Genomic DNA, 25,471 nt, shown 5'->3' on the forward strand with positions numbered 1-25,471 from the left:
TATTCCTAGTGTCCAGTGATCCCTCCATCTCTGATCTCTGTACTAGTTTAAGTGTTGTTAAGATAAAACAGTACTATTCCTAGTGTCCAGTGATCCCTCCATCTCTGATCTCTGTACTAGTTTAAGTGTTGTTAAGATAAAACAGTACTATTCCTAGTGTCCAGTGATCCCTCCATCTCTGATCTCTGTACTAGTTTAAGTGTTGTTAAGATAAAACAGTACTATTCCTAGTGTCCAGTGATCCCTCCATCTCTGATCTCTGTACTAGTTTAAGTGTTGTTAAGATAAAACAGTACTATTCCTAGTGTCCAGTGATCCCTCCATCTCTGATCTCTGTACTAGTTTAAGTGTTGTTAAGATAAAACAGTACTATTCCTAGTGTCCAGTGATCCCTCCATCTCTGATCTCTGTACTAGTTTAAGTGTTGTTAAGATAAAACAGTACTATTCCTAGTGTCCAGTGATCCCTCCATCTCTGATCTCTGTACTAGTTTAAGTGTTGTTAAGATAAAACAGTACTATTCCTAGTGTCCAGTCATCCCTCCATCTCTGATCTCTGTACTAGTTTAAGTGTTGTTAAGATAAAACAGTACTATTCCTAGTGTCCAGTGATCCCTCCATCTCTGATCTCTGTACTAGTTTAAGTGTTGTTAAGATAAAACAGTACTATTCCTAGTGTCCAGTGATCCCTCCATCTCTGATCTCTGTACTAGTTTAAGTGTTGTTAAGATAAAACAGTACTATTCCTAGTGTCCAGTGATCCCTCCATCTCTGATCTCTGTACTAGTTTAAGTGTTGTTAAGATAAAACAGTACTATTCCTAGTGTCCAGTGATCCCTCCATCTCTGATCTCTGTACTAGTTTAAGTGTTGTTAAGATAAAACAGTACTATTCCTAGTGTCCAGTGATCCCTCCATCTCTGATCTCTGTACTAGTTTAAGTGTTGTTAAGATAAAACAGTACTATTCCTAGTGTCCAGTCATCCCTCCATCTCTGATCTCTGTACTAGTTTAAGTGTTGTTAAGATAAAACAGTACTATTCCTAGTGTCCAGTGATCCCTCCATCTCTGATCTCTGTACTAGTTTAAGTGTTGTTAAGATAAAACAGTACTATTCCTAGTGTCCAGTGATCCCTCCATCTCTGATCTCTGTACTAGTTTAAGTGTTGTTAAGATAAAACAGTACTATTCCTAGTGTCCAGTGATCCCTCCATCTCTGATCTCTGTACTAGTTTAAGTGTTGTTAAGATAAAACAGTACTATTCCTAGTGTCCAGTGATCCCTCCATCTCTGATCTCTGTACTAGTTTAAGTGTTGTTAAGATAAAACAGTACTATTCCTAGTGTCCAGTGATCCCTCCATCTCTGATCTCTGTACTAGTTTAAGTGTTGTTAAGATAAAACAGTACTATTCCTAGTGTCCAGTGATCCCTCCATCTCTGATCTCTGTACTAGTTTAAGTGTTGTTAAGATAAAACAGTACTATTCCTAGTGTCCAGTGATCCCTCCATCTCTGATCTCTGTACTAGTTTAAGTGTTGTTAAGATAAAACAGTACTATTCCTAGTGTCCAGTCATCCCTCCATCTCTGATCTCTGTACTAGTTTAAGTGTTGTTAAGATAAAACAGTACTATTCCTAGTGTCCAGTGATCCCTCCATCTCTGATCTCTGTACTAGTTTAAGTGTTGTTAAGATAAAACAGTACTATTCCTAGTGTCCAGTGATCCCTCCATCTCTGATCTCTGTACTAGTTTAAGTGTTGTTAAGATAAAACAGTACTATTCCTAGTGTCCAGTGATCCCTCCATCTCTGATCTCTGTACTAGTTTAAGTGTTGTTAAGATAAAACAGTACTATTCCTAGTGTCCAGTGATCCCTCCATCTCTGATCTCTGTACTAGTTTAAGTGTTGTTAAGATAAAACAGTACTATTCCTAGTGTCCAGTGATCCCTCCATCTCTGATCTCTGTACTAGTTTAAGTGTTGTTAAGATAAAACAGTACTATTCCTAGTGTCCAGTGATCCCTCCATCTCTGATCTCTGTACTAGTTTAAGTGTTGTTAAGATAAAACAGTACTATTCCTAGTGTCCAGTGATCCCTCCATCTCTGATCTCTGTACTAGTTTAAGTGTTGTTAAGATAAAACAGTACTATTCCTAGTGTCCAGTGATCCCTCCATCTCTGATCTCTGTACTAGTTTAAGTGTTGTTAAGATAAAACAGTACTATTCCTAGTGTCCAGTGATCCCTCCATCTCTGATCTCTGTACTAGTTTAAGTGTTGTTAAGATAAAACAGTACTATTCCTAGTGTCCAGTGATCCCTCCATCTCTGATCTCTGTACTAGTTTAAGTGTTGTTAAGATAAAACAGTACTATTCCTAGTGTCCAGTGATCCCTCCATCTCTGATCTCTGTACTAGTTTAAGTGTTGTTAAGATAAAACAGTACTATTCCTAGTGTCCAGTGATCCCTCCATCTCTGATCTCTGTACTAGTTTAAGTGTTGTTAAGATAAAACAGTACTATTCCTAGTGTCCAGTGATCCCTCCATCTCTGATCTCTGTACTAGTTTAAGTGTTGTTAAGATAAAACAGTACTATTCCTAGTGTCCAGTGATCCCTCCATCTCTGATCTCTGTACTAGTTTAAGTGTTGTTAAGATAAAACAGTACTATTCCTAGTGTCCAGTGATCCCTCCATCTCTGATCTCTGTACTAGTTTAAGTGTTGTTAAGATAAAACAGTACTATTCCTAGTGTCCAGTGATCCCTCCATCTCTGATCTCTGTACTAGTTTAAGTGTTGTTAAGATAAAACAGTACTATTCCTAGTGTCCAGTGATCCCTCCATCTCTGATCTCTGTACTAGTTTAAGTGTTGTTAAGATAAAACAGTACTATTCCTAGTGTCCAGTGATCCCTCCATCTCTGATCTCTGTACTAGTTTAAGTGTTGTTAAGATAAAACAGTACTATTCCTAGTGTCCAGTGATCCCTCCATCTCTGATCTCTGTACTAGTTTAAGTGTTGTTAAGATAAAACAGTACTATTCCTAGTGTCCAGTGATCCCTCCATCTCTGATCTCTGTACTAGTTTAAGTGTTGTTAAGATAAAACAGTACTATTCCTAGTGTCCAGTGATCCCTCCATCTCTGATCTCTGTACTAGTTTAAGTGTTGTTAAGATAAAACAGTACTATTCCTAGTGTCCAGTGATCCCTCCATCTCTGATCTCTGTACTAGTTTAAGTGTTGTTAAGATAAAACAGTACTATTCCTAGTGTCCAGTGATCCCTCCATCTCTGATCTCTGTACTAGTTTAAGTGTTGTTAAGATAAAACAGTACTATTCCTAGTGTCCAGTGATCCCTCCATCTCTGATCTCTGTACTAGTTTAAGTGTTGTTAAGATAAAACAGTACTATTCCTAGTGTCCAGTGATCCCTCCATCTCTGATCTCTGTACTAGTTTAAGTGTTGTTAAGATAAAACAGTACTATTCCTAGTGTCCAGTGATCCCTCCATCTCTGATCTCTGTACTAGTTTAAGTGTTGTTAAGATAAAACAGTACTATTCCTAGTGTCCAGTGATCCCTCCATCTCTGATCTCTGTACTAGTTTAAGTGTTGTTAAGATAAAACAGTACTATTCCTAGTGTCCAGTGATCCCTCCATCTCTGATCTCTGTACTAGTTTAAGTGTTGTTAAGATAAAACAGTACTATTCCTAGTGTCCAGTGATCCCTCCATCTCTGATCTCTGTACTAGTTTAAGTGTTGTTAAGATAAAACAGTACTATTCCTAGTGTCCAGTGATCCCTCCATCTCTGATCTCTGTACTAGTTTAAGTGTTGTTAAGATAAAACAGTACTATTCCTAGTGTCCAGTGATCCCTCCATCTCTGATCTCTGTACTAGTTTAAGTGTTGTTAAGATAAAACAGTACTATTCCTAGTGTCCAGTGATCCCTCCATCTCTGATCTCTGTACTAGTTTAAGTGTTGTTAAGATAAAACAGTACTATTCCTAGTGTCCAGTGATCCCTCCATCTCTGATCTCTGTACTAGTTTAAGTGTTGTTAAGATAAAACAGTACTATTCCTAGTGTCCAGTGATCCCTCCATCTCTGATCTCTGTACTAGTTTAAGTGTTGTTAAGATAAAACAGTACTATTCCTAGTGTCCAGTGATCCCTCCATCTCTGATCTCTGTACTAGTTTAAGTGTTGTTAAGATAAAACAGTACTATTCCTAGTGTCCAGTGATCCCTCCATCTCTGATCTCTGTACTAGTTTAAGTGTTGTTAAGATAAAACAGTACTATTCCTAGTGTCCAGTGATCCCTCCATCTCTGATCTCTGTACTAGTTTAAGTGTTGTTAAGATAAAACAGTACTATTCCTAGTGTCCAGTGATCCCTCCATCTCTGATCTCTGTACTAGTTTAAGTGTTGTTAAGATAAAACAGTACTATTCCTAGTGTCCAGTGATCCCTCCATCTCTGATCTCTGTACTAGTTTAAGTGTTGTTAAGATAAAACAGTACTATTCCTAGTGTCCAGTGATCCCTCCATCTCTGATCTCTGTACTAGTTTAAGTGTTGTTAAGATAAAACAGTACTATTCCTAGTGTCCAGTGATCCCTCCATCTCTGATCTCTGTACTAGTTTAAGTGTTGTTAAGATAAAACAGTACTATTCCTAGTGTCCAGTGATCCCTCCATCTCTGATCTCTGTACTAGTTTAAGTGTTGTTAAGATAAAACAGTACTATTCCTAGTGTCCAGTGATCCCTCCATCTCTGATCTCTGTACTAGTTTAAGTGTTGTTAAGATAAAACAGTACTATTCCTAGTGTCCAGTGATCCCTCCATCTCTGATCTCTGTACTAGTTTAAGTGTTGTTAAGATAAAACAGTACTATTCCTAGTGTCCAGTGATCCCTCCATCTCTGATCTCTGTACTAGTTTAAGTGTTGTTAAGATAAAACAGTACTATTCCTAGTGTCCAGTGATCCCTCCATCTCTGATCTCTGTACTAGTTTAAGTGTTGTTAAGATAAAACAGTACTATTCCTAGTGTCCAGTGATCCCTCCATCTCTGATCTCTGTACTAGTTTAAGTGTTGTTAAGATAAAACAGTACTATTCCTAGTGTCCAGTGATCCCTCCATCTCTGATCTCTGTACTAGTTTAAGTGTTGTTAAGATAAAACAGTACTATTCCTAGTGTCCAGTGATCCCTCCATCTCTGATCTCTGTACTAGTTTAAGTGTTGTTAAGATAAAACAGTACTATTCCTAGTGTCCAGTGATCCCTCCATCTCTGATCTCTGTACTAGTTTAAGTGTTGTTAAGATAAAACAGTACTATTCCTAGTGTCCAGTGATCCCTCCATCTCTGATCTCTGTACTAGTTTAAGTGTTGTTAAGATAAAACAGTACTATTCCTAGTGTCCAGTGATCCCTCCATCTCTGATCTCTGTACTAGTTTAAGTGTTGTTAAGATAAAACAGTACTATTCCTAGTGTCCAGTGATCCCTCCATCTCTGATCTCTGTACTAGTTTAAGTGTTGTTAAGATAAAACAGTACTATTCCTAGTGTCCAGTGATCCCTCCATCTCTGATCTCTGTACTAGTTTAAGTGTTGTTAAGATAAAACAGTACTATTCCTAGTGTCCAGTGATCCCTCCATCTCTGATCTCTGTACTAGTTTAAGTGTTGTTAAGATAAAACAGTACTATTCCTAGTGTCCAGTGATCCCTCCATCTCTGATCTCTGTACTAGTTTAAGTGTTGTTAAGATAAAACAGTACTATTCCTAGTGTCCAGTGATCCCTCCATCTCTGATCTCTGTACTAGTTTAAGTGTTGTTAAGATAAAACAGTACTATTCCTAGTGTCCAGTGATCCCTCCATCTCTGATCTCTGTACTAGTTTAAGTGTTGTTAAGATAAAACAGTACTATTCCTAGTGTCCAGTGATCCCTCCATCTCTGATCTCTGTACTAGTTTAAGTGTTGTTAAGATAAAACAGTACTATTCCTAGTGTCCAGTGATCCCTCCATCTCTGATCTCTGTACTAGTTTAAGTGTTGTTAAGATAAAACAGTACTATTCCTAGTGTCCAGTGATCCCTCCATCTCTGATCTCTGTACTAGTTTAAGTGTTGTTAAGATAAAACAGTACTATTCCTAGTGTCCAGTGATCCCTCCATCTCTGATCTCTGTACTAGTTTAAGTGTTGTTAAGATAAAACAGTACTATTCCTAGTGTCCAGTGATCCCTCCATCTCTGATCTCTGTACTAGTTTAAGTGTTGTTAAGATAAAACAGTACTATTCCTAGTGTCCAGTGATCCCTCCATCTCTGATCTCTGTACTAGTTTAAGTGTTGTTAAGATAAAACAGTACTATTCCTAGTGTCCAGTGATCCCTCCATCTCTGATCTCTGTACTAGTTTAAGTGTTGTTAAGATAAAACAGTACTATTCCTAGTGTCCAGTGATCCCTCCATCTCTGATCTCTGTACTAGTTTAAGTGTTGTTAAGATAAAACAGTACTATTCCTAGTGTCCAGTGATCCCTCCATCTCTGATCTCTGTACTAGTTTAAGTGTTGTTAAGATAAAACAGTACTATTCCTAGTGTCCAGTGATCCCTCCATCTCTGATCTCTGTACTAGTTTAAGTGTTGTTAAGATAAAACAGTACTATTCCTAGTGTCCAGTCATCCCTCCATCTCTGATCTCTGTACTAGTTTAAGTGTTGTTAAGATAAAACAGTACTATTCCTAGTGTCCAGTGATCCCTCCATCTCTGATCTCTGTACTAGTTTAAGTGTTGTTAAGATAAAACAGTACTATTCCTAGTGTCCAGTGATCCCTCCATCTCTGATCTCTGTACTAGTTTAAGTGTTGTTAAGATAAAACAGTACTATTCCTAGTGTCCAGTGATCCCTCCATCTCTGATCTCTGTACTAGTTTAAGTGTTGTTAAGATAAAACAGTACTATTCCTAGTGTCCAGTGATCCCTCCATCTCTGATCTCTGTACTAGTTTAAGTGTTGTTAAGATAAAACAGTACTATTCCTAGTGTCCAGTGATCCCTCCATCTCTGATCTCTGTACTAGTTTAAGTGTTGTTAAGATAAAACAGTACTATTCCTAGTGTCCAGTGATCCCTCCATCTCTGATCTCTGTACTAGTTTAAGTGTTGTTAAGATAAAACAGTACTATTCCTAGTGTCCAGTGATCCCTCCATCTCTGATCTCTGTACTAGTTTAAGTGTTGTTAAGATAAAACAGTACTATTCCTAGTGTCCAGTGATCCCTCCATCTCTGATCTCTGTACTAGTTTAAGTGTTGTTAAGATAAAACAGTACTATTCCTAGTGTCCAGTGATCCCTCCATCTCTGATCTCTGTACTAGTTTAAGTGTTGTTAAGATAAAACAGTACTATTCCTAGTGTCCAGTGATCCCTCCATCTCTGATCTCTGTACTAGTTTAAGTGTTGTTAAGATAAAACAGTACTATTCCTAGTGTCCAGTGATCCCTCCATCTCTGATCTCTGTACTAGTTTAAGTGTTGTTAAGATAAAACAGTACTATTCCTAGTGTCCAGTGATCCCTCCATCTCTGATCTCTGTACTAGTTTAAGTGTTGTTAAGATAAAACAGTACTATTCCTAGTGTCCAGTGATCCCTCCATCTCTGATCTCTGTACTAGTTTAAGTGTTGTTAAGATAAAACAGTACTATTCCTAGTGTCCAGTGATCCCTCCATCTCTGATCTCTGTACTAGTTTAAGTGTTGTTAAGATAAAACAGTACTATTCCTAGTGTCCAGTGATCCCTCCATCTCTGATCTCTGTACTAGTTTAAGTGTTGTTAAGATAAAACAGTACTATTCCTAGTGTCCAGTGATCCCTCCATCTCTGATCTCTGTACTAGTTTAAGTGTTGTTAAGATAAAACAGTACTATTCCTAGTGTCCAGTGATCCCTCCATCTCTGATCTCTGTACTAGTTTAAGTGTTGTTAAGATAAAACAGTACTATTCCTAGTGTCCAGTGATCCCTCCATCTCTGATCTCTGTACTAGTTTAAGTGTTGTTAAGATAAAACAGTACTATTCCTAGTGTCCAGTGATCCCTCCATCTCTGATCTCTGTACTAGTTTAAGTGTTGTTAAGATAAAACAGTACTATTCCTAGTGTCCAGTGATCCCTCCATCTCTGATCTCTGTACTAGTTTAAGTGTTGTTAAGATAAAACAGTACTATTCCTAGTGTCCAGTGATCCCTCCATCTCTGATCTCTGTACTAGTTTAAGTGTTGTTAAGATAAAACAGTACTATTCCTAGTGTCCAGTGATCCCTCCATCTCTGATCTCTGTACTAGTTTAAGTGTTGTTAAGATAAAACAGTACTATTCCTAGTGTCCAGTGATCCCTCCATCTCTGATCTCTGTACTAGTTTAAGTGTTGTTAAGATAAAACAGTACTATTCCTAGTGTCCAGTGATCCCTCCATCTCTGATCTCTGTACTAGTTTAAGTGTTGTTAAGATAAAACAGTACTATTCCTAGTGTCCAGTCATCCCTCCATCTCTGATCTCTGTACTAGTTTAAGTGTTGTTAAGATAAAACAGTACTATTCCTAGTGTCCAGTGATCCCTCCATCTCTGATCTCTGTACTAGTTTAAGTGTTGTTAAGATAAAACAGTACTATTCCTAGTGTCCAGTGATCCCTCCATCTCTGATCTCTGTACTAGTTTAAGTGTTGTTAAGATAAAACAGTACTATTCCTAGTGTCCAGTGATCCCTCCATCTCTGATCTCTGTACTAGTTTAAGTGTTGTTAAGATAAAACAGTACTATTCCTAGTGTCCAGTGATCCCTCCATCTCTGATCTCTGTACTAGTTTAAGTGTTGTTAAGATAAAACAGTACTATTCCTAGTGTCCAGTGATCCCTCCATCTCTGATCTCTGTACTAGTTTAAGTGTTGTTAAGATAAAACAGTACTATTCCTAGTGTCCAGTGATCCCTCCATCTCTGATCTCTGTACTAGTTTAAGTGTTGTTAAGATAAAACAGTACTATTCCTAGTGTCCAGTGATCCCTCCATCTCTGATCTCTGTACTAGTTTAAGTGTTGTTAAGATAAAACAGTACTATTCCTAGTGTCCAGTGATCCCTCCATCTCTGATCTCTGTACTAGTTTAAGTGTTGTTAAGATAAAACAGTACTATTCCTAGTGTCCAGTGATCCCTCCATCTCTGATCTCTGTACTAGTTTAAGTGTTGTTAAGATAAAACAGTACTATTCCTAGTGTCCAGTGATCCCTCCATCTCTGATCTCTGTACTAGTTTAAGTGTTGTTAAGATAAAACAGTACTATTCCTAGTGTCCAGTGATCCCTCCATCTCTGATCTCTGTACTAGTTTAAGTGTTGTTAAGATAAAACAGTACTATTCCTAGTGTCCAGTGATCCCTCCATCTCTGATCTCTGTACTAGTTTAAGTGTTGTTAAGATAAAACAGTACTATTCCTAGTGTCCAGTGATCCCTCCATCTCTGATCTCTGTACTAGTTTAAGTGTTGTTAAGATAAAACAGTACTATTCCTAGTGTCCAGTGATCCCTCCATCTCTGATCTCTGTACTAGTTTAAGTGTTGTTAAGATAAAACAGTACTATTCCTAGTGTCCAGTGATCCCTCCATCTCTGATCTCTGTACTAGTTTAAGTGTTGTTAAGATAAAACAGTACTATTCCTAGTGTCCAGTGATCCCTCCATCTCTGATCTCTGTACTAGTTTAAGTGTTGTTAAGATAAAACAGTACTATTCCTAGTGTCCAGTGATCCCTCCATCTCTGATCTCTGTACTAGTTTAAGTGTTGTTAAGATAAAACAGTACTATTCCTAGTGTCCAGTGATCCCTCCATCTCTGATCTCTGTACTAGTTTAAGTGTTGTTAAGATAAAACAGTACTATTCCTAGTGTCCAGTGATCCCTCCATCTCTGATCTCTGTACTAGTTTAAGTGTTGTTAAGATAAAACAGTACTATTCCTAGTGTCCAGTCATCCCTCCATCTCTGATCTCTGTACTAGTTTAAGTGTTGTTAAGATAAAACAGTACTATTCCTAGTGTCCAGTGATCCCTCCATCTCTGATCTCTGTACTAGTTTAAGTGTTGTTAAGATAAAACAGTACTATTCCTAGTGTCCAGTGATCCCTCCATCTCTGATCTCTGTACTAGTTTAAGTGTTGTTAAGATAAAACAGTACTATTCCTAGTGTCCAGTGATCCCTCCATCTCTGATCTCTGTACTAGTTTAAGTGTTGTTAAGATAAAACAGTACTATTCCTAGTGTCCAGTGATCCCTCCATCTCTGATCTCTGTACTAGTTTAAGTGTTGTTAAGATAAAACAGTACTATTCCTAGTGTCCAGTGATCCCTCCATCTCTGATCTCTGTACTAGTTTAAGTGTTGTTAAGATAAAACAGTACTATTCCTAGTGTCCAGTCATCCCTCCATCTCTGATCTCTGTACTAGTTTAAGTGTTGTTAAGATAAAACAGTACTATTCCTAGTGTCCAGTGATCCCTCCATCTCTGATCTCTGTACTAGTTTAAGTGTTGTTAAGATAAAACAGTACTATTCCTAGTGTCCAGTGATCCCTCCATCTCTGATCTCTGTACTAGTTTAAGTGTTGTTAAGATAAAACAGTACTATTCCTAGTGTCCAGTGATCCCTCCATCTCTGATCTCTGTACTAGTTTAAGTGTTGTTAAGATAAAACAGTACTATTCCTAGTGTCCAGTGATCCCTCCATCTCTGATCTCTGTACTAGTTTAAGTGTTGTTAAGATAAAACAGTACTATTCCTAGTGTCCAGTGATCCCTCCATCTCTGATCTCTGTACTAGTTTAAGTGTTGTTAAGATAAAACAGTACTATTCCTAGTGTCCAGTGATCCCTCCATCTCTGATCTCTGTACTAGTTTAAGTGTTGTTAAGATAAAACAGTACTATTCCTAGTGTCCAGTGATCCCTCCATCTCTGATCTCTGTACTAGTTTAAGTGTTGTTAAGATAAAACAGTACTATTCCTAGTGTCCAGTGATCCCTCCATCTCTGATCTCTGTACTAGTTTAAGTGTTGTTAAGATAAAACAGTACTATTCCTAGTGTCCAGTGATCCCTCCATCTCTGATCTCTGTACTAGTTTAAGTGTTGTTAAGATAAAACAGTACTATTCCTAGTGTCCAGTGATCCCTCCATCTCTGATCTCTGTACTAGTTTAAGTGTTGTTAAGATAAAACAGTACTATTCCTAGTGTCCAGTGATCCCTCCATCTCTGATCTCTGTACTAGTTTAAGTGTTGTTAAGATAAAACAGTACTATTCCTAGTGTCCAGTGATCCCTCCATCTCTGATCTCTGTACTAGTTTAAGTGTTGTTAAGATAAAACAGTACTATTCCTAGTGTCCAGTGATCCCTCCATCTCTGATCTCTGTACTAGTTTAAGTGTTGTTAAGATAAAACAGTACTATTCCTAGTGTCCAGTGATCCCTCCATCTCTGATCTCTGTACTAGTTTAAGTGTTGTTAAGATAAAACAGTACTATTCCTAGTGTCCAGTGATCCCTCCATCTCTGATCTCTGTACTAGTTTAAGTGTTGTTAAGATAAAACAGTACTATTCCTAGTGTCCAGTGATCCCTCCATCTCTGATCTCTGTACTAGTTTAAGTGTTGTTAAGATAAAACAGTACTATTCCTAGTGTCCAGTGATCCCTCCATCTCTGATCTCTGTACTAGTTTAAGTGTTGTTAAGATAAAACAGTACTATTCCTAGTGTCCAGTGATCCCTCCATCTCTGATCTCTGTACTAGTTTAAGTGTTGTTAAGATAAAACAGTACTATTCCTAGTGTCCAGTGATCCCTCCATCTCTGATCTCTGTACTAGTTTAAGTGTTGTTAAGATAAAACAGTACTATTCCTAGTGTCCAGTCATCCCTCCATCTCTGATCTCTGTACTAGTTTAAGTGTTGTTAAGATAAAACAGTACTATTCCTAGTGTCCAGTGATCCCTCCATCTCTGATCTCTGTACTAGTTTAAGTGTTGTTAAGATAAAACAGTACTATTCCTAGTGTCCAGTGATCCCTCCATCTCTGATCTCTGTACTAGTTTAAGTGTTGTTAAGATAAAACAGTACTATTCCTAGTGTCCAGTGATCCCTCCATCTCTGATCTCTGTACTAGTTTAAGTGTTGTTAAGATAAAACAGTACTATTCCTAGTGTCCAGTGATCCCTCCATCTCTGATCTCTGTACTAGTTTAAGTGTTGTTAAGATAAAACAGTACTATTCCTAGTGTCCAGTGATCCCTCCATCTCTGATCTCTGTACTAGTTTAAGTGTTGTTAAGATAAAACAGTACTATTCCTAGTGTCCAGTGATCCCTCCATCTCTGATCTCTGTACTAGTTTAAGTGTTGTTAAGATAAAACAGTACTATTCCTAGTGTCCAGTCATCCCTCCATCTCTGATCTCTGTACTAGTTTAAGTGTTGTTAAGATAAAACAGTACTATTCCTAGTGTCCAGTGATCCCTCCATCTCTGATCTCTGTACTAGTTTAAGTGTTGTTAAGATAAAACAGTACTATTCCTAGTGTCCAGTGATCCCTCCATCTCTGATCTCTGTACTAGTTTAAGTGTTGTTAAGATAAAACAGTACTATTCCTAGTGTCCAGTGATCCCTCCATCTCTGATCTCTGTACTAGTTTAAGTGTTGTTAAGATAAAACAGTACTATTCCTAGTGTCCAGTGATCCCTCCATCTCTGATCTCTGTACTAGTTTAAGTGTTGTTAAGATAAAACAGTACTATTCCTAGTGTCCAGTGATCCCTCCATCTCTGATCTCTGTACTAGTTTAAGTGTTGTTAAGATAAAACAGTACTATTCCTAGTGTCCAGTGATCCCTCCATCTCTGATCTCTGTACTAGTTTAAGTGTTGTTAAGATAAAACAGTACTATTCCTAGTGTCCAGTGATCCCTCCATCTCTGATCTCTGTACTAGTTTAAGTGTTGTTAAGATAAAACAGTACTATTCCTAGTGTCCAGTGATCCCTCCATCTCTGATCTCTGTACTAGTTTAAGTGTTGTTAAGATAAAACAGTACTATTCCTAGTGTCCAGTGATCCCTCCATCTCTGATCTCTGTACTAGTTTAAGTGTTGTTAAGATAAAACAGTACTATTCCTAGTGTCCAGTGATCCCTCCATCTCTGATCTCTGTACTAGTTTAAGTGTTGTTAAGATAAAACAGTACTATTCCTAGTGTCCAGTGATCCCTCCATCTCTGATCTCTGTACTAGTTTAAGTGTTGTTAAGATAAAACAGTACTATTCCTAGTGTCCAGTGATCCCTCCATCTCTGATCTCTGTACTAGTTTAAGTGTTGTTAAGATAAAACAGTACTATTCCTAGTGTCCAGTGATCCCTCCATCTCTGATCTCTGTACTAGTTTAAGTGTTGTTAAGATAAAACAGTACTATTCCTAGTGTCCAGTGATCCCTCCATCTCTGATCTCTGTACTAGTTTAAGTGTTGTTAAGATAAAACAGTACTATTCCTAGTGTCCAGTGATCCCTCCATCTCTGATCTCTGTACTAGTTTAAGTGTTGTTAAGATAAAACAGTACTATTCCTAGTGTCCAGTGATCCCTCCATCTCTGATCTCTGTACTAGTTTAAGTGTTGTTAAGATAAAACAGTACTATTCCTAGTGTCCAGTGATCCCTCCATCTCTGATCTCTGTACTAGTTTAAGTGTTGTTAAGATAAAACAGTACTATTCCTAGTGTCCAGTGATCCCTCCATCTCTGATCTCTGTACTAGTTTAAGTGTTGTTAAGATAAAACAGTACTATTCCTAGTGTCCAGTGATCCCTCCATCTCTGATCTCTGTACTAGTTTAAGTGTTGTTAAGATAAAACAGTACTATTCCTAGTGTCCAGTGATCCCTCCATCTCTGATCTCTGTACTAGTTTAAGTGTTGTTAAGATAAAACAGTACTATTCCTAGTGTCCAGTGATCCCTCCATCTCTGATCTCTGTACTAGTTTAAGTGTTGTTAAGATAAAACAGTACTATTCCTAGTGTCCAGTGATCCCTCCATCTCTGATCTCTGTACTAGTTTAAGTGTTGTTAAGATAAAACAGTACTATTCCTAGTGTCCAGTGATCCCTCCATCTCTGATCTCTGTACTAGTTTAAGTGTTGTTAAGATAAAACAGTACTATTCCTAGTGTCCAGTGATCCCTCCATCTCTAATCTCTGTATTAGTTTAAGTGCTGTTATGGCACTAGTTTTATGAAAAAAACCCTGCTAGCTAGTGGTCTCCCTCATGCCATTATTACAGTTAACCCTGGTGTGTAATTGTCCTTCTCATCCTCATAGTACAGTATCCCAGTTGTGTAAATGTCCCCTCACCACCATAGTACAGTTATCCCTGGTGTGTACTAGTCCTCCCCACCCCACCATAGTACAGTTATCCATGGTGTGTAGTTGTATCCTCATCCCCTTACTACAGTTATCTCTTGTGTCTAGTCCCCTTACCCCCATAGTACTGTTATCCCTGGTGTGTAGTTGTCCCCTCACTCCCATAGTATAGTTATTCCTGGTGTGTAGTTGTACGCCTCACCCCCTTAGTACAGTTAGCCATGGTGTCTAGTTGTCCCCTCGCTCCCATAGTATAGTTATTCCTGGTGTCTAGTTGTCCCCTTCACTCCCGTAGTACAGTTATCCCTGGTGTCTAGTTGTCCCCCTCATCCCCACATTACAGGTATTCCTGCTGGCTAGTTGTCCCTCTCATCCCCATAACATAGTTATCCCTGGTGTGTAGTAGTCCCCCCACTCCCATAGTATAGGTATCCCTGGTGTGTAGTTGTCCCCTCATCCCCAGTTATCTCTGGTGTCTAGTTGTCTGCTCACCCCATTGTACAGTTATCCCTGATGTCTAGTTGTCCTATTCATTCCCAAAGTACAGTTATCCCTGATGTCTAGTCATCCTATTCATCCCCAAAGTACCGTTATCCCTGATGTCTAGTTGTCCCCCTCATCCCCATAATATAGTTATCCCTGGTGTCTAGTTGTCCCCCTCACCCCCATAGTACAGTTATCCCTGGTGTGCAGTTGTCCCCTCACCCCAATAGTACAGTTATCCGTGGTATCTAGTTGTCCCCTAATACCCGTAGTACAGTTATTCGTGGTGGCCTGTTGTGCTCATCACCCCCATAGTACAGTTATCCCAGGTGTCTAGTTGTCCCCCTCATTCCCAGAGTAAGTCATCTCTGTTGTCTAGTTGTCCCATTCATCCCCAAAGTACAGTTATCCCTGGTGTCTAGTTGTCCTCCTAATAGCCATAGTACAGTTATCCATGATGGCCTGTTGTCCCCGTCACCCCCATAATACAGTTACCTCTGCTGGCTAGTTGTCCCAGCACCCGCCATAGTACAGCTAATCCTGGTGTATAGTGGTCCCCCACATCCACATAGTACAGTTATCTCTGCTGGCTAGTTGTCCTCCTCACCCCCATAGTACAGTTATACCTGGTGTCTAATTGTCCCCTAACCCCCATAGTACAGTTATCCCTGGTGTCTAGTGGTCCCCCACACCTCACCATAGTACTGTTATCTCTGGTGTCTAGTTGTCCCCTCACCCCCATAGTACCATTATCCCTGGAGTCAGGGGCGGCCCGTGCTATTGGACTGCCAGACTGCAGCCCCCTCAGCTGTAAAAAAAAGAAATAAAGAAAATAAAAGAAAAAGAATAAAAGAAAAAGAAAAGATAAAAAAAATTAAAAATTCCGAACTTTTGCGCATGCGCACTAGTCCAGACTGCTGCTGAGACAGTCAGGAGCATGAGCAGACTGTCTCAGCAGTAGTCCAGACTGGGAAACATGAAGAACAGAGCTCCCAGAAGTCTGCAGTTTTAAACTGCATAGACTGTTGCTGGGAACAGATCGGACCCGGACTGAAACGTCGGCAGGCTGGAGTCTCGTTGGGGATCTCGCAGTGGATGTGCTCCAGGAGTCTCGTCGGGGATCTCGTGGGGATGGGCTCAAATGTGCCAGCCCAGCTATATGGATCGTCGACAACTATGAAGGGAACTACTATGAAAGGTAAGAGGGACAAAGGTTAAGGGTGTGTGTGTGTGTGTGTGTGCGTGCGTGCTGCGTGTGTGTGTGTGTGTGTGTGTGTGTGTGTGTGTGTGTATGTGATTTCAGGTTTTCTAAGCCTCAAAAATCGATAAAATAAAATGTTCTGCTTCCAGTTGGTAGCATTATTACGTTGTCCAACAACACTTGTGTCAGCTCCTTAAACAGTTGTGTTGGACTTATTAGTTGCTGCAGGTGAAAAATATAATGGATAGTCCTTTATTAATAGGTTTCTTTTCCAAGTAACTTGGGGATGGGACTGGAATTGAGAAGAACACTAAGTAACATGAGGTGTATACAGAAGAGAATATGGTAAAACTCCTCACTGGGGTCCACTTTTAAGATAGTTACTCTGTCAGGGCTAACACATTCCATTCTTAGTGTATAATGAAAGGACAGGGAGATGACAATGTGAAGCACAGGACGCTCACTACATAATGGTCTAATGAAAGGACAGGGAGATGACAATGTGAAGCACAGGGTCACACTACAAAATGGTCTAATGAAAGGACAGGGAGATGACAATGAGAAGCACAGGGTCACACTACAAAATGGTCTAATGAAAGGACAGGGAGATGACAATGTGAAGCACAGGGTCACACTACAAAATGGTCTAATGAAAGGACAGGGAGATGACAATGTGAAGCACAGGGTCACACTACAAAATGGTCTAATGAAAGGACAGGGAGATGACAATGTGAAGCACAGGGTCACACTACAAAATGGTTCAATGAAAGGACAGGGAGATGACATTGTGAAGCACAGGGTCACACTACAAAATGGTCTAATGAAAGGACAGGGAGATGACAATGTGAAGCACAGGGTCACACTACAAAATGGTCTAATGAAAGGACAGGGAGATGACAATGTGAAGCACAGGGTCACACTACAAAATGGTCTAATGAAAGGACAGGGAGATGACAATGTGAAGCACAGGGTCACACTACAAAATGGTCTAATGAAAGGACAGGGTGATGACAATGTGAAGCACAGGGTCACAAAACAAAATGGTGTAATGAAAGGACAGAGAGATGGCAATGTGAAGCACAGGGTCACACTACAAAATGGTCTAATGAAAGGACAGGGAGATGACAATGTGAAGCACAGGGCTCACTAAAAATGGTCTATTGAAAGGACAGGGAGATGACAATGTGAAGCACAGGGCACTCACGACAAAATGGTGTAATAAAAGGACAGGGAGATGACAATGTGAAGCACAGGGCTCACTACAAAATGGTCTAATGAAAGGACAGGGAGATGACAATGTGAAGCACAGGGTCACACTACAAAATGGTCTAATGAAAGGACAGGGAGATGTCAATGTGAAGCACAGGGTCACACTACAAAATGGTCTAATGAAAGGACAGGGAGATGACAAAGTGAAGCACAGAGTCATACTACAAAATGGTCTAATGAAAGGACAGGGAGATGACAATGTGAAGCACAGGGTCACACTACAAAATGGTCTAATGAAAGTACAGGGAGATGACAATGTGAAGCACAGGGTCACACTACAAAATGGTCTAATGAAAGGACAAAGAGATGACAATGTGAAGCACAGGGTCACACTACAAAATGGTCTAATGAAAGGACAGGGAGATGACAATGTGAAGCACAGGGCTCACTACAAAATGGTCTAATGAAAGGACAGGTAGATGACAATGTGAAGCACAGGGTCACACTACAAAATGGTCTAATGAAAGGACAGGAAGATGACAATGTGAAGCACAGGGTCACACTACAAAATGGTATAATGAAAGGACAGGGAGATGCCAATGTGAAGCACAGGGTCACACTACAAAATGGTCTAATGAAAGGACAGGGAGATGACAATGTGAAGCACAGGGTCACACTACAAAATGGTCTAATGAAAGGACATGGAGATGACAATGTGAAGCACAGGGCTCACTACAAAATGGTCTAATGAAAGGACATGGAGATGACAATGTGAAGCACAGGGTCACACTACAAAATGGTCTAATGAAAGGACAGGGAGATGACAATGTGAAGCACAGGGTCACACTACAAAATGGTCTAATGAAAGGACAGGGAGATGACAATGTGAAGCACAGGGTCACACTACAAAATGGTCTAATGAAAGGACAGCAAGAGATGACAATGTGAAGCACAGGGTCACACTACAAAATGGTCTAATGAAAGGACAGGGAGATGACAATGTGAAGCACAGGGTCACACTACAAAATGGTCTAATGAAAGGACAGGGAGATGACAATGTGAAGCACAGGGTCACACTACAAAATGGTCTAATGAAAGGACAGGGAGATGACAATGTGAAGCACAGGGTCACACTACAAAATGGTCTAATGAAAGGACATGGAGATGACAATGTGAAGCACAGGGCTCACTACAAAATGGTCTAATGAAAGGACAGGGAGATGACAATGTGAAGCACAGGGTCACACTGCAAAATGGTCTAATGAAAGGACAGGGAGATGACAATGTGAAGCACAGGGTCACACTACAAAATGGTCTAATGAAAGGACAGGGAGATGACAATGTGAAGCACAGGGCGCTCACTACAAAATGGTCTAATGAAAGGACAGGGAGATGACAATGTGAAGCACAGGCTCACACTACAAAATGGTCTAATGAAAGGACAGGGAGATGACAATGTGAAGCACAGGGTCACACTACAAAATGGTCTAATGAAAGGACAGGAGATGACAATGTGAAGCACAGGGTCACACTACAAAATGGTCTAATGAAAGGACAGGGAGATGACAATGTGAAGCACAGGGTCACACTACAAAATGGTCTAATGAAAGGACAGGGAGATGACAATGTGAAGCACAGGGTCACACTACAAAATGGTCTAATGAAAGGACAGGGAGATGACAATGTGAAGCACAGGGCTCACTACAAAATGGTCTAATGAAAGGACAGGCAGATGACAATGTGAAGCACAGGGTCACACTACAAAATGGTCTAATGAAAGGACAGGGAGATGACAATGTGAAGCACAGGGTCACACTACAAAATGGTCTAATGAAAGGACAGGGAGATGACAATGTGAAGCACAGGGCTCACTACAAAATGGTCTAATGAAAGGACAGGGAGATGACAATGTGAAGCACAGGGTCACACTACAAAATGGTCTAATGAAAGGACAGGGAGATGACAATGTGAAGCACAGGGTCACACTACAAAATGGTCTAATGAAAGGACAGGGAGATGACAATGTGAAGCACAGGGCTCACTACAAAATGGTCTAATGAAAGGACAGGGAGATGACAATGTGAAGCACAGGGTCACACTACAAAATGGTCTAATGAAAGGACAGGGAGATGACAATGTGAAGCACAGGGTCACACTACAAAATGGTCTAATGAAAGGACAGGGAGATGACAATGTGAAGCACAGGGTCACACTACAAAATGGTCTAATGAAAGGACAGGGAGATGACAATGTGAAGCACAGGGTCACACTACAAAATGGTCTAATGAAAGGACAAGGAGATGACAATGTGAAGCACAGGGTCACACTACAAAATGGTCTAATGAAAGGACAGGGTGATTACAATGTGAAGCACAGGGTCACACTACAAAATGGTCTAATGAAAGGACAGGGAGATGACAATGTGAAGCACAGGGTCACACTACAAAATGGTCTAATGAAAGGACAGGGAGATGACAATGTGAAGCACAGGGTCACACTACAAAATGGTCTAATGAAAGGACAGGGAGATGACAATGTGAAGCACAGGGTCACACTACAAAATGGTCTAATGAAAGGACAGGGAGATGACAATGTGAAGCACAGGGTCACACTACAAAATGGTCTAATGAAAGGACAGGGAGATGACAATGTGAAGCACAGGGTCACACTACAAAATGGTCTAATGAAAGGACAGGAGATGACAATGTGAAGCCCATGGTCACACTACAAAATTGTCTAATGAAAGGACAGGGAGATGACAATGTGAAGCACAGGGTCACACTACAAAATGGTCTAATGAAAGGACAGGGAGATGACAATGTGAAGCACAGGGTCACACTACAAAATGGTCTAATGAAAGGACAGGGAGATGACAATGTGAAGCACAGGGTCACACTACAAAATGGTCTAATGAAAGGACAGGGAGATGACAATGTGAAGCACAGGGTCACACTACAAAATGGTCTAATGAAAGGACAGGGAGATGACAATGTGAAGCACAGGGTCACACTACAAAATGGTCTAATGAAAGGACAGGGAGATGACAATGTGAAGCACAGGGTCACACTACAAAATGGTCTAATGAAAGGACAGGGAGATGACAATGTGAAGCACAGGGTCACACTACAAAATGGTCTAATGAAAGGACAGGGAGATGACAATGTGAAGCACAGGGTCACACTACAAAATGGTCTAATGAAAGGACAGGGAGATGACAATGTGAAGCACAGGGTCACACTACAAAATGGTCTAATGAAAGGACAGGGAGATGACAATGTGAAGCATAGGGTCACACTACAAAATGGTCTAATGAAAGGACAGGGAGATGACAATGTGAAGCACAGGGTCACACTACAAAATGGTCTAATGAAAGGACAGGGAGATGACAATGTGAAGCACAGGGTCACACTACAAAATGGTCTAATGAAAGGACAGGGAGATGACAATGTGAAGCACAGGGTCACACTACAAAATGGTCTAATGAAAGGACAGGGAGATGACAATGTGAAGCACAGGGTCACACTACAAAATGGTCTAATGAAAGGACAGGGAGATGACAATGTGAAGCACAGGGTCACACTACAAAATGGTCTAATGAAAGGACAGGGAGATGACAATGTGAAGCACAGGGTCACACTACAAAATGGTCTAATGAAAGGACATGGAGATGACAATGTGAAGCACAGGGTCACACTACAAAATGGTCTAATGAAAGGACAGGGAGATGACAATGTGAAGCACAGGGCTCACACTACAAAATGGTCTAATGAAAGGACAGGGAGATGACAATGTGAAGCACAGGGTCACACTACAAAATGGTCTAATGAAAGGACAGGGAGATGACAATGTGAAGCACAGGGTCACACTACAAAATGGTCTAATGAAAGGACAGGGAGATGACAATGTGAAGCACAGGGTCACACTACAAAATGGTCTAATGAAAGGACAGGGAGATGACAATGTGAAGCACAGGGTCACACTACAAAATGGTCTAATGAAAGGACAGGGAGATGACAATGTGAAGCACAGGGTCACACTACAAAATGGTCTAATGAAAGGACAGGGAGATGACAATGTGAAGCACAGGGTCACACTACAAAATGGTCTAATGAAAGGACAGGGAGATGACAATGTGAAGCACAGGGTCACACTACAAAATGGTCTAATGAAAGGACAGGGAGATGACAATGTGAAGCACAGGGTCACACTACAAAATGGTCTAATGAAAGGACAGGGAGATGACAATGTGAAGCACAGGGTCACACTACAAAATGGTCTAATGAAAGGACAGGGAGATGACAATGTGAAGCACAGGGTCACACTACAAAATGGTCTAATGAAAGGACAGGGAGATGACAATGTGAAGCACAGGGTCACACTACAAAATGGTCTAATGAAAGGACAGGGAGATGACAATGTGAAGCACAGGGTCACACTACAAAATGGTCTAATGAAAGGACAGGGAGATGACAATGTGAAGCACAGGGTCACACTACAAAATGGTCTAATGAAAGGACAGGGAGATGACAATGTGAAGCACAGGGTCACACTACAAAATGGTCTAATGAAAGGACAGGGAGATGACAATGTGAAGCACAGGGTCACACTACAAAATGGTCTAATGAAAGGACAGGAGGTGACAATGTGAAGCACAGGGTCACACTACAAAATGGTCTAATGAAAGGACAGGGAGATGACAATGTGAAGCACAGGGTCACACTACAAAATGGTCTAATGAAAGGACAGGGAGATGACAATGTGAAGCACAGGGTCACACTACAAAATGGTCTAATGAAAGGACAGGGAGATGACAATGTGAAGCACAGGGTCACACTACAAAATGGTCTAATGAAAGGACAGGGAGATGACAATGTGAAGCACAGGGTCACACTACAAAATGGTCTAATGAAAGGACAGGGAGATGACAATGTGAAGCACAGGGTCACACTACAAAATGGTCTAATGAAAGTACAGGAGATGACAATGTGAAGCACAGGGTCACACTACAAAATGGTCTAATGAAAGGACAGGGAGATGACAATGTGAAGCACAGGGTCACACTACAAAATGGTCTAATGAAAGGACAGGGAGATGACAATGTGAAGCACAGGGTCACACTACAAAATGGTCTAATGAAAGGACAAGGAGATGACAATGTGAAGCACAGGGTCACACTACAAAATGGTCTAATGAAAGGACAGGGAGATGACAATGTGAAGCACAGGGTCACACTACAAAATGGTCTAATGAAAGGACAGGGAGATGACAATGTGAAGCACAGGGTCACACTACAAAATGGTCTAATGAAAGTACAGGGAGATGACAATGTGAAGCATAGGGTCACACTACAAAATGGTCTAATGAAAGGACAGGGAGATGACAATGTGAAGCACAGGGTCACACTACAAAATGGTCTAATGAAAGGACAGGGAGATGACAATGTGAAGCACAGGGTCACACTACAAAATGGTCTAATGAAAGGACAGGGAGATGACAATGTGAAGCACAGGGTGCTCACTACAAAATGGTCTAATGAAAGGACAGGGAGATGACAATGTGAAGCACAGGGTCACACTACAAAATGGTCTAATGAAAGGACAGGGAGATGACAATGTGAAGCACAGGGTCACACTACAAAATGGTCTAATGAAAGGACAGGGAGATGACAATGTGAAGCACAGGGTCACACTACAAAATGGTCTAATGAAAGGACAGGGAGATGACAATGTGAAGCACAGGGTCACACTACAAAATGGTCTAATGAAAGGACAGGGAGATGACAATGTGAAGCACAGGGTCACACTACAAAATGGTCTAATGAAAGGACAGGGAGATGACAATGTGAAGCACAGGGTCACACTACAAAATGGTCTAATGAAAGGACAGGGAGATGACAATGTGAAGCACAGGGTCACACTACAAAATGGTCTAATGAAAGGACAGGGAGATGACAATGTGAAGCACAGGGTCACACTACAAAATGGTCTAATGAAAGGACAGGGAGATGACAATGTGAAGCACAGGGTCACACTACAAAATGGTCTAATGAAAGGACAGGGAGATGACAATGTGAAGCACAGGGTCACACTACAAAATGGTCTAATGAAAGGACAGGGAGATGACAATGTGAAGCACAGGGTCACACTACAAAATGGTCTAATGAAAGGACAGGGAGATGACAATGTGAAGCACAGGGTCACACTACAAAATGGTCTAATGAAAGGACAGGGAGATGACAATGTGAAGCACAGGGCTCACTACAAAATGGTCTAATGAAAGGACAGGGAGATGACAATGTGAAGCACAGGGTCACACTACAAAATGGTCTAATGAAAGGACAGGGAGATGACAATGTGAAGCACAGGGCTCACTACAAAATGGTCTAATGAAAGGACAGGGAGATGACAATGTGAAGCACAGGGTCACACTACAAAATGGTCTAATGAAAGGACAGGGAGATGACAATGTGAAGCACAGGGTCACACTACAAAATGGTCTAATGAAAGGACAGGAAGATGACAATGTGAAGCACAGGGTGCTCACTACAAAATGGTCTAATGAAAGGACAGGGAGATGACAATGTGAAGCACAGGGTCACACTACAAAATGGTCTAATGAAAGGACAGGGAGATGACAATGTGAAGCACAGGGCACACTACAAAATGGTCTAATGAAAGGACAGGGAGATGACAATGTGAAGCACAGGGTCACACTACAAAATGGTCTAATGAAAGGACAGGGAGATGACAATGTGAAGCACAGGGTCACACTACAAAATGGTCTAATGAAAGGACAGGGAGATGACAATGTGAAGCACAGGGTCACACTACAAAATGGTCTAATGAAAGGACAGGGAGATGACAATGTGAAGCACAGGGTCACACTACAAAATGGTCTAATGAAAGGACAGGGAGATGACAATGTGAAGCACAGGGTCACACTACAAAATGGTCTAATGAAAGGACAGGGAGATGACAATGTGAAGCACAGGGTCACACTACAAAATGGTCTAATGAAAGGACAGGGAGATGACAATGTGAAGCACAGGGTCACACTACAAAATGGTCTAATGAAAGGACAGGGAGATGACAATGTGAAGCACAGGGTCACACTACAAAATGGTCTAATGAAAGGACAGGGAGATGACAATGTGAAGCACAGGGTCACACTACAAAATGGTCTAATGAAAGGACAGGGAGATGACAATGTGAAGCACAGGGTCACACTACAAAATGGTCTAATGAAAGGACAGGGAGATGACAATGTGAAGCACAGGGTCACACTACAAAATGGTCTAATGAAAGGACAGGGAGATGACAATGTGAAGCACAGGGTCACACTACAAAATGGTCTAATGAAAGGACAGGGAGATGACAATGTGAAGCACAGGGTCACACTACAAAATGGTCTAATGAAAGGACAGGGAGATGACAATGTGAAGCACAGGGTCACACTACAAAATGGTCTAATGAAAGGACAGGGAGATGACAATGTGAAGCACAGGGTCACACTACAAAATGGTCTAATGAAAGGACAGGGAGATGACAATGTGAAGCACAGGGTCACACTACAAAATGGTCTAATGAAAGGACAGGGAGATGACAATGTGAAGCACAGGGTCACACTACAAAATGGTCTAATGAAAGGACAGGGAGATGACAATGTGAAGCACAGGGCTCACTACAAAATGGTCTAATGAAAGGACAGTGTGATGACAATGTGAAGCCCATGGTCACACTACAAAATGGTGTAATGAAAGGACAGGGAGATGACATTGTGAAGCACAGGGTCACACTACAAAATGGTCTAATGAAAGGACAGGGAGATGACAATGTGAAGCACAGGGTCACACTACAAAATGGTCTAATGAAAGGACAGGGAGATGACAATGTGAAGCACAGGGTCACACTACAAAATGGTCTAATGAAAGGACAGGGAGATGACAATGTGAAGCACAGGGTCACACTACAAAATGGTCTAATGAAAGGACAGGGAGATGACAATGTGAAGCACAGGGTCACACTACAAAATGGTCTAATGAAAGGACAGGGAGATGACAATGTGAAGCACAGGGTCACACTACAAAATGGTCTAATGAAAGGACAGGGAGATGACAATGTGAAGCACAGGGTCACACTACAAAATGGTCTAATGAAAGTACAGGGAGA

Source organism: Protopterus annectens, chromosome 16.part0 (assembly GCF_019279795.1).
Source record: "Protopterus annectens isolate FY-2018-M chromosome 16.part0, PAN1.0, whole genome shotgun sequence".
Taxonomy (NCBI): Eukaryota; Metazoa; Chordata; order Ceratodontiformes; family Protopteridae; genus Protopterus; species Protopterus annectens.